The sequence below is a fragment of the Emys orbicularis genome, chromosome 5 (assembly GCF_028017835.1).
Source record: "Emys orbicularis isolate rEmyOrb1 chromosome 5, rEmyOrb1.hap1, whole genome shotgun sequence".
Classification (NCBI taxonomy): Eukaryota; Metazoa; Chordata; order Testudines; family Emydidae; genus Emys; species Emys orbicularis.
Genome location: NC_088687.1, coordinates 71,858,669 through 71,869,788, shown reverse-complemented (window position 1 = coordinate 71,869,788; position 11,120 = coordinate 71,858,669).

The window sequence follows — 11,120 nt, the reverse complement described above, 5'->3', positions numbered from 1 at the left end:
GGCATTTGGGTAGAATTTATAGCTAGGACTGGAAAGTTGAGTTTGCATGTGACAATGCTGATTAAATTGTCATTTTCGAGTTATTGATCTCCAGTAATGGAATGGCTATTTACAGAGGGACTATTGGTTGTAAAATTGCTGAATAAGGTGCTCAGTTGGATAGTGTAAAATAAGATGTTGAAGGATTATTTATTAATACTGATTTCTGAATGATGCATTAGGACCAAGGGTTACTTTGTGGAAGAAGGTTATCTATGATCATTAGCTTGTAACTGGTGATTAGAGCTACCTGAGTGTTTAAGTGAAAGTTGCAGGTAACCCACAGAAGTTTTTGAATGGAAACTTTAGTGATGGATAGCATGGTATTGGAAGATAGTCTTTAAGGTTCTTTAGCATTATTCTGAAATAATTCTTGATTTTTTGGGACTATGCAGATTTTATTGTATGAATTTTAACTCAGGTTCTGTTTAGACAAATTTGATATTAGCTGCAAGAACTATGGCTTGTATTATGTTGCCAAGTGCTGATCATGGTAATAAAACATTCTACAGTATAACCACAAATTCTGAATAGAATGTCATCAGTCTATAATACAGTAGATTTACAGTGGATAATACAGTAGATTAAGTCTTGTTTAATTGGCAGAGCACCATTTCCTCACCACATGGCAGGCTGTTGGCTCTCATGAATGAGATGGATGCCATTTTATTTCTCATCTGGAGTCCGATCTTGTGCACAGTGAAGTCAATAGCAAAGCTCCCATTCCATTCAATGATGTAGCCTCCGACTCAAGAAGTGTGCAGTTTCAAATCCAGTAAGTTGTTTTTACTTTTCAGAGAACAGTTACTCCAGGAGGTTTGTTTATAATGAAAAGTGGTTTGTCCATCCTTGAAGTTAGTGCTCAACACAGCAATTGTTTATCTCCATAAGTAACATTACTCATGTGAATACTCCCATTGTTGCTCATTGAGACTACTCATGTGAGTAATTTTATTACATGCATAATTGTTAGCTAGACTAGGGCAACAAACTGCCAACTCTTCGGGGCAAAGTCTGTGGGGAGTAAATGGACATAGCTTCAGTGAAGTCAAACTGCTTAAATTTTGTCAGATAAGTAGTCATGCATGAAAACAGAAGCTTATGCCCATGTTTTTACATTATTAAGTTTAAAGTACACCTCTACCCCGATATAACGCGACCTGATATAACACGGGGTGGGGGGTGGGGGTGGGGTTGCGCACTCCGGTGGATCAAAGCAAGTTCAATATAACGCGATTTCACTTATAACGCGGTAAGTTTTTTGGCTCCCGAGGACAGCGTTATATCGGGGTAGAGGTGTATATTAAAATGTGTTATTGCAATTTGTATTTAATAGGTGATGGACAGAATCTTGTCTATTTTAATCCCAGTGAAAATATGACTCATTAAAAGTTCTTGCTTAAAGAATAGTAAAATACGAGAAACCTTAACATGTAACCAGCTTAATCAATCAAAAAGAAGAGGCAGATTGTACTTAATACTTTTTGGTATTTCCTGGGACAAAGTATACATAGCTGAATGGAGGCACATACCCTCCACTCAAGAAAATGGCTGGACAGAATGCCAGATTTGGTGCTTTAAGTAGGGCTGTCATTTAATCAGAGTTAACTCAAGCGATTAACTCAAAACAAATTAACTCTATTAAAAATATAATCACAATTAATCACAGATTTAATCACAATATTAAACAATGATAGAATACCAATTTAAATGTATTATAAATATTTTTGGAGGTTTCTCTACACTTTCAAATATATTGATTTCAATTACAATAGAATACAAAGTGCACAGTGCTCACTTTGTATTATTATTTTCATTAAAAATATTTGCATTGTAAAAAAGATAAAGAAATGGCATTTTTCAGTTCACCTCATACAAGTACTGTAATGCAATCTCTATTGTGAAAGTGCAACTTACAAATGTAGATTTAGTTTTTTTACATAATGGCACTCAAAAACAAATCAATGTAAAACTTTAGAGCCTACAAGTCCACTCAGTCCTACTTCTTGTTCAGCCAATCGCTAAGACAAGCAAGTTTGTTTACATTTACGGGAGATAATGCTGCCCGCTTCTTATTTACAATGTCACCTGAAAGTGAGAACAGGTGTTCGCATGGCACTGTTGTAGCGGGCATTGCAAGGTATTTACATGCTAGATATTCTAAACATTAGTATGCCACCCTGATGCTTCAACCACCATTTCAGACATACTTCTATGCTGATGATGGGTTCTGCTCAATAATGATCCTAAGCACTTTCACAATAAAGAAATTGCATTACAGTAATTTTATGAGATGAATTGAAAAATACAATTTCTCTTTTACAGTACAAATATTTGTAATAAAAAATATAAAGTAAGCACTGTAAACTTTGTATTCTGTGTTGTAGTTGAAATCAATATATTTGAAAACATAGAAAACATCCAAAATATTTAAATAAATGATATATTATTCAACAGTACAATTAAAACTGCAATTAATCGTGATTTTTTAAAATCTCGCAATTAATCGTGATTAGTTTTGTAATTGTTTGATAGCCCTAGTTTTAATACTCGTAAAAAGCCTAGCAGGGTGAATTTGAAAGCTTTTCACGCAGACAGCTATCCTGATGAGGAAAATGTCTCATTCAAAGATTCAATATACTGACCCCCAGCAATATCAACAATACCCAAAGAGGAAAACAAAAACCTGAAGAGAAAAAAATGCTTTGGTGAACTTCATCTTTGTCTGGTTTTTGCTTTCAGTCCATAGATTAGCTATTCCTCAAGAGGAATCAATAAGGTAATCTTGTCTTGTTTTTTTTCAGACATGATTGATATTTTAAAAGCCAATATCCTTTGAGAATAGCTAATTTTAGATGTCATAATTAAGAGAGTTTTCTTTTGTCTCAAGAGTGCTGGTGAAATAAAAGATAACCTTTAGGAAAAGGAAGCTTAGTACAAAAACCCCAAAAGCTTTGACTAAGTTGTCGTAGGCTTGTGTCTACCCTGAACATACTTTAATTCCTTCCAATGCAATTGCAGAGTTTCTTTTAATGTCAGTGATTTATGATTTTTAGTTAAAAATCAATTATCTCTTTCCATGCTTAATGCCTGTTTCTATGATTGTTCTTTTTCTAAAGGTGTTTCCAAGGATGGGCTGAAAGAAGAGATGGTTTGGAATTGTCAGTCAGGATACACACCTATCCCCTGTAGGGCTCCCCCCAGCATCTGGGCATCCATAACTGGGTTGAAATTTGGAGCTGGGAAGATTGTTCCTTGTATCTGCTAAGGGGGAAAAGAGAGAGTGTTATTTGTAACTGATCATTAATTATATACAAGATGTCATCAGCAGAATTATGAATGAACCACCAGATTTTGGAACCCTTGTTCATATGAATAGTCCTTCCTTTAATGAGTAAAGCACTGAAGCCCTCTGGAACCTATGTCTGTAATGAGTAAAGGTTGCAAGATCAGGCATCAAACCTGTTTTTTGGAACCCATTGACACTCAAAACACATACTTTAGTTTCTATGAGGCTACGAAGCAATATTTCACAAGTGACCAGTAAATAATATTATGTTAATCCTTGCATTCCAACCTCATTAAAGGGGCACAGTCAACTTGATGATCACATTTCCATTGAAATACCTATTGGGTATCTATTGTTGCAAATAGCTCCTACAGTTACTATAACACCTGAGATTAGAGAAAGATATTTGTTTACACAAGAGGCAGGTGTATAAAAAGAAAAAGGGGACAAAGGATATTCAGATATGTTTGATGTTAGTCTCAGGCCCACCTGAAAAACATGAGGGGAAACACTTTTAGCAATTAAAAAGAAAAAGTTAGGATATTATTTGAAGGATGCTCAATCAGAAAGCAATGCTTTAAGTTAGCCACTTTCAAAAAATTCAAGTTGAGGAAAAATTAAACAAAACAGCGCCATTCAAATATAGTTGTGAGGATTGTAAAAGAATAGGATGCCCCAAGCAGAATTCAAATGAAGATCTTCCTTTGTTTAACACAGAGTTCTAGGGCTTTAAAACTGCCTTTGGCAGTAGGAGAAAGTAAAAACATGACTTGCATTCAGTTACAATGTCTCTGTCCAGCTTTAAAATGGTAGAACATTTGGAGTAGATTTGACATACATGGTTCACTGTTTCAGAATAGTTGGCAACTAAACAGCATCTTACATTCAAACTTAGCACAAGAAAGCCATTTTAGTTTAAATTTCTTAAGATCAAGCAGATGTCTTATTGCTTAAATAAGCCACCAAAAGTATGGACACACCAGAAAAAATCATTTCAGAAGTGGAAATTGTAATTAATTCCAGTCTGTTAGATTCAACAGCTCTTTTAAATTTAGCACTCACAATAGAGCAGTAACCTATGGCATGCACATGGAATTTGTTTTTAAGATTGGGTGGAGAGGATGTTTTCATTAGACTGATGTGGCTTTATGGATATCTCAAGATGAATGTGAAAGATCAATGGAAACAATCTAAATCTAATTTGTCTAGGTATTTCCATAGTGTCCAGTACAGAGAAAACTTTGCAGAGATTCTTTGATGTATTGTTTTATAGACATAATTTATATTATAAGCAGATGTGATAGAAAATAATTACAAAATCTAGTGAAACTGCTACTCCTACTTTATGCTGAAGTTATTTTTCTGTGCCTAATTCTCCAGCCTCTAAGGGAAAAGAGGTTATCCTCAGAGATTCAGTTACAGTGAATATACTGGTCCTGGCATATAAAATGGTTGTTTCTATTTACCCTCAAAGAAAGGTTGTCTGAATGGAAACTTTAGTGATGGATAGCATGGTATTAGTATGTCACAGATGATGGTATTAATGTTCTTTCACTACACACAACCATCTCTGAATCTCAACTCTTCTAGGGTAAATAGAAACAACCATTTTATATGCCATACAGAGGTCATATGACTAATATCAATGAAGTATCACAGGCATGGTCCTTTCTAAGCATTATCATCTCAGACATGAAGTCAATAGTGGAGGAATTAGAAGAATAGCAACAAACATGGAAGGGTTAGAGGGCATGATTTATGAGGAAAGATTAAAATAACTAAGGTACTGATGCTGTCACTGGATTTTCATGACTAATTCATGTACCTGTATGGAACAGCATTGACCTTCATAGTGCTCCATATGGGCACAATAGTTTATGTGAATCCAGCAGCCGGATTGGGGCTTAAACATAGTCACTGCTTAGCCAAGCTATACAAAGTGAAACAATTGTTAGCAAAAATGTGAAAGGTGTGATTAAATAGGGAGGAATTGTTTGCCATGATGCAAAATATGATAGATAGCAGTAATGGAATTAAATTAAGAAAAAGGAAAGATTCCTGACAAACATCTTTTTAGGCCAATCAATAGTCTCCCAAATGGTGGAAACCCATTAGTAGAGACATTTAAAAGTAGACTGAACACAGTGAGAAAATAGATTGTAGGGAACAATTTCTTAGTGGACAGAAGGATGGTCTAGATGTCCAGAAGGTCTTATCCATCTCTACTTGTTATGACCCATGTCCTCATGTCTGCCACAGAGCTCCAAGTGAGCCAAGCAAAAGCTGTGGCAGACATGAGGACATGGGTCATAGTGATTAGAGATGGACAAGACCTAGTGGACACCTAGACCATCCTCCTCTCCATTAAGAAATTGTTCCCTACAATCTATTTTCTCACTGTGTCCAGTCTACTTTTAAATGTCTCTAGTAATGGGTTTCCACCATTTGGGAGACTATTAATTTTTTACAAAGAATTTTTTTCAAAAGATATAACCTGTCAGTCAGAACTGAGATGTAGTGAGCATCAATAATTTGTGTTCACAAGTACATGTTCTTGAAACTCCCAAAGCAAAATGGGTTTAAGTCCCTTCTGTAGAAAAGAAACAATTACTAGCATATGGCTTAGGGGTGATCATGAGCAAAGAGATGGGGAGTGCATACCGCATATGCACTCTTGTCCAGAAAAGCGCCAGACAATATAAATTATGGATCTTTGACAACAGGCCTGATCCTTGCATATGCTGAATTTCCTCAGTTGGCCTCTTAAGAGGCACTGCTCAGCTCAGTATACCAGGCCCAATGTTAGTAAGGAAAATCCAAGCCAATAAACAGCCAAACTATGTTACCATAAAAATCAAAGGAACAATGATTTTAAATAGAACAGAATTACATATATAACTTCAAGACAACTCCTTCTAGAAAACATAGTACAAGAAAAACATTTTAAATAAAAATCCTAGAACAAAATTTGAGCAAACAGCTCTTTCCAAAATATTAAATTACCTCACACAGTACTTAGCTTTGATCTTGACTTCTATCTCACACAAATGTTTGTGTCGGAGTCCACTTCCAGATTAGCTGGTCATTGTAGCTCTCATTTAACTTTGACTGGTTTTTCAGCAGACCCAGAATTCCACCAAGATACAATAAGTCACTGACCTGAAATTTGTGTTGCTGCATATAATATTAAGGCCTCCATTAAGGACCCTGAAATACTAACAACTCAGTGGCTGGCTTTTATCTCAGAGCTAGTATTATGAAAATAAATACAACCCCCCCCCCCCAAACACTGTGCTTCTTTAAGAAAATGCCCTTCTTATTTGTAAGATGTGTATCCCCATTCCTTATAATTTGAAGCTTTGAATGTCAATTTTCTGCCAGGACCACTTTAATTACTTTATTTTCTGAAAGCCATCCTGAAGTACTTTTTGTATGTTAGATCATTTGATACATCTAGTTTGAAAGTCTTTGGGGATCCAGCATGTACTAAACTTCATTGCATCTGTTTTTTCCCCAAATCTTCATAAAATGCAGATATAGGTCTGAGCCAAATGCTGTATCTGTTCAGGCCTGACTCCAATGTGGTAACTATATAATGATTCCTCATTGTCTTCTGTGTGTTACAATTACAAACCTTTTATACAGGACCAAGGGATTTCAAAGAGCTTTATAATATTCACTGAAAGTTAGTCAAAGGAGAGGGATGACAACCACATTGTGGTGGCCACTGGTAATTTCAAAGGACCTGACCCTCAACTGGTGTAAATGAATAACTCTGAAGTAAATCCTGCCTTGGAAATCAATGGAGCTATGCTGATTTATACTAGCTGAGGATCTGACCCTCTGTATTCTGTGGCATGTGGCACCTTCATACTGCACCATCTTGTGGAGACATGATGGTGCATGGCGAGAAACTGGGGGGGGGGAATATTTGGAAAGGAATTCAGATCTCCATGAGTCACTATATGTTAGTGCTAGGTCATGCCTGGCCCTTGTGCAGGTGCATTTGGTGGGGAAAGAAGAAAGATTGTGGAAGGAGCTTTCACTTCTGCTTGTGGCACAATTGCAGCCCTTGTTCTTGGGGAAAGTACAGAGACTGCTCCCAACTAATGCCAGGGGAGCAAGCCACCCAGAAGAGAAGTAGGGGACACACCCCTACCCTTTGTGCACTTCATCTTCCTTACACACTGATGCAGAGGCCAGCCACAATCTGTTGCACAGTCATTTGAGAAACAGATTGGGGGTATGGCTGAGTTAAGTTAACACCATTTTGTTATAAGAATGCAATTGTGTGATTGTAACCCTCAGTTTGCATTGTAATCATCTTTGGAAAACCAGACTAATCTTGACAAGGGCAATCTATTCTAGACATTGCGTGCTCACATGAGGCAGTGGGACACCTTGGAGGGGACTATCAATGAGACAGCCATCAATGTTGAATAATTATTAGGGAATAATTACTAGACCAAGGGGTTTTCTACTAACAGGGCCTTTGACTGGACTCTCTACACAGAAACCTTTCTGGGAGAATAGGGCTGGAGTTTCCTGGTCTAAGTGTCAGGGACTAGGATATGGGTGGTTTTGTAGGGGTAGGATTTTATATTTGTATTTAAAGCCATAGTTTATCATGCCAGCCACCCTTTTTTAAATAGCAGAAGGGAATGACTCTCTGGGGCATTGGTAGAAACACATCTGACAGACTGCCAGTGTCTGTACTGGCAGACGGCCAATCCTGGTGCCTAACAATTGACTATAAAAGGATTAACAAAGGTACAATACCTATGGCTCCTATTGTGGCAGACATAACACAGGTTATACAAAAGGTCCATGCCACATCAAACTATTTTTCAGTAATCAACTTATCCAACTGTTTCTTTGCTATTCTCCTACACTCTGATTCACAGGTTCATCTTGCCACAACTCCAAAAGCATCAGATTTTGACCAACAAAGCCCGGCTCCCCTCTGCGACCAATCTGGCTGGCCACTAAATTAATCCAAACTGGTAACTATAAACATCAACTGGCAAAACTGTGTGCATGGTGTGCGTGTGTGTGTGTATATATATATATATATATATACATATATATATATATATATAAAAATAACTAAAGCATATGCTAATTGTTGTATTCTCAATAAATGTGGCATGTTGCCTTCTCCCCTATAAAAAATTTCATGTACTTTGTATAAGCATAACAGTTTTACCTAGTGATCAGAGCTGGGAACAGTAACTAGAAGTCAGAATCAAAGTCAAGAACCAGGCAAGGAAGAAGGGCTGAGGTAGATAGGAACAGGACAAACACAAGGTAGGAGTAGATGTAGACTAAGGCTAGGAACAAGGGAGGCATAGAAAAGAATGAAGTTGGAGGCTCAAATATTGAATAGTTAGTAATCTGTTGCCCTTGCTGAGCTTAAATGCAGATATGTTGATGCCTTGCAGCCAAGTGGGAGGGTTGGCCAATCAGGTAAATCTGCTGCAGCCCAGCTGGGCTCATTAACCAGCCTGAGGGATGTGCTAGTTAGCCCCAAGCTCAGCTGAAGAAGCTTATGTCCATAGTTCCTGACACTAAGCACATGGTTGGGAAAGCTGCCCCCTGACTAAATATGAGAGTCATTATTTAAGGAGGCTGCTTCTCTAAGTAAGAAGCTATTGTATTGCTATTTATAAGCAAACCTTTCTAGGAAGAATGGGAGATTCTACCTAGCTTAAGAATACTAGCCAGAACTCAGGATTTATAGGCAGCATGAGATCTGACTGAGGAAGTCTTGTTCAGGGCTATTTGTTATTTTTCCATAGATCTGTAACTCTTGTTTGTTTTTCTTTTAATTGTGGCTTAAATTCTTTTATTAAGCTTTTGTTCCTTGCTTTACAGGCATTTTGTTCATGAAGAATGTAACAAGGAAAATGGCTGGGGAGGGCTGAGCATTGGTTCTGGGGTCTAGATAGTTGGACTGCAGAGTTCCACTAACCAAGGAGCTTGTCAGATTGCAGGGATGCACCTGCAAGACCCAGAGAAAGAAACAGTGATCAGTCACTACCTAGATACACAGGGCTTAGAAGCCCTGGTACTGAATAATGGGTTCCAATTACAATAGACTGGTGTCAGCCCAGAGAGCAGGGCTAGGCCAGTTTGTAATTCTCTAACCAAGGCAAATGGAGCAGAACAATCAGCTTTATTTTGTGGCAGGTTCTGAGAGCTGTTTGAACACCAAAATGCAGTTACAAATATTACTGTTTTCCTTTGTGCAGTCTGACTGAGTTCTGCTATACCTGCAACTAGCATACTCAGTTTTTAGTCCGTGGCTGCCTGTGTTTTGTCTGTACATCGGATGGCTCTTTTGATCTATTTTGTTTAGGAGAAACAGAAGGAAAAAACCACATGCTGCACACCTCATGACTGCTCCTCCATCTGCTTGGGCTTTAGAATGGCCCCAGCAGGAGTGCTCATTCTTCCCCCCTTGTCATTTCCCTACTTTACTTTAATTTTCAAAATACACTTTTTCTAACACATCCTTAAAAAATCCTGATCATAGCAGTGAAATTTCTCTGAAATAAATATCTCCCAATCTATAGGTGAAATAAGCCTTTAAACATCCTCCAGTGAATGAAATATCCAACAGGGTTCTGAATAATTCAAGTAACAACTCCCCATCAATCAGAATGAATTATTAGACAAGGCATAACACTGGTACATCAAATTCCAACAGCTTGAAGACAGCAATCACATTACAATAACTGTTTCTGAAGATTAGTGTAAAATATTTTTCAGGACCACAGAGCACATCATAAATAACAGTGAATAAGAACCTACAGAGTTACTACAGCTTCCTTTCCAAAATAGGAAACAGGTAGTGGCAAATGCCTTGAGACAGGTCATCAGCTGTAGATGATCAGCTAAGAAAAGTAAGAGAAAACACTTTGTTCCTAATTAAAGCCACCCTAAATAGAAGAAAGGTAAAGAATTACTAATATGCCTACTAGGAGAACTACTAGCCCTAAAGAAACAATGGTATAGGACAATTTACCTTAAGCAATATTGATACCAACTGCAAACTTGACACCATCAAATTAGGCCTGAATAAAGACTGGGAGTGGCTGGGTCACTACAAAAAGTAATTTTCCCTCTGTTGATATTCACACCTTCTTGTCAACTGTTGGGAATGGGCCACATCCACCCTGATTGAATTGGCCTTGTTAGCATTGACCCCACTCTTGGTAAGGCAACTCCCATCTTTTCATGTGCTGTATATTTATACCTGCTGTCGTGGAAAAAGTCACCCACGCATTGATTTTAGTTCACAGACTTAAGCCTGAGGCTAGTTTATTGCAATACATACCAACGCGTTGGGATGACAGTCCGAAAACTGTCATACCCAGCAGCAGCTCGCAGGCTGCTTTATTCCGTCAAACCGCAAGCATATTACAAATAATACGTCATTTATGCGAAAATAAGAGTAGGGGTCTGTTCCTTTTTCCCGGTAGCTTCCTCATTACTTACGAGAATTGGGTGCCTATCGGGTGGGGGGTTTCTTGGTGGTTTTGACATGGGTGGTACTTGGCACCAGTTGGGGTGTTGTTTTTCGTCAGGGTACATATTGTTCTCCGGGGGTGGGGGCATAGGAGTTTATTACAGGACGCCCAAAGATGATATATGATTGGCTGGTGGCAGGTAGCTGGAACAATAGGAGGAGTTGGCCTTTACTAGAAGCAATTTCTTCATATAAGCCGTTACTATGTTTCATCAATGAGCAGTTATCATGTTTTTCCATCAACCAGTGGTTATCATGTTG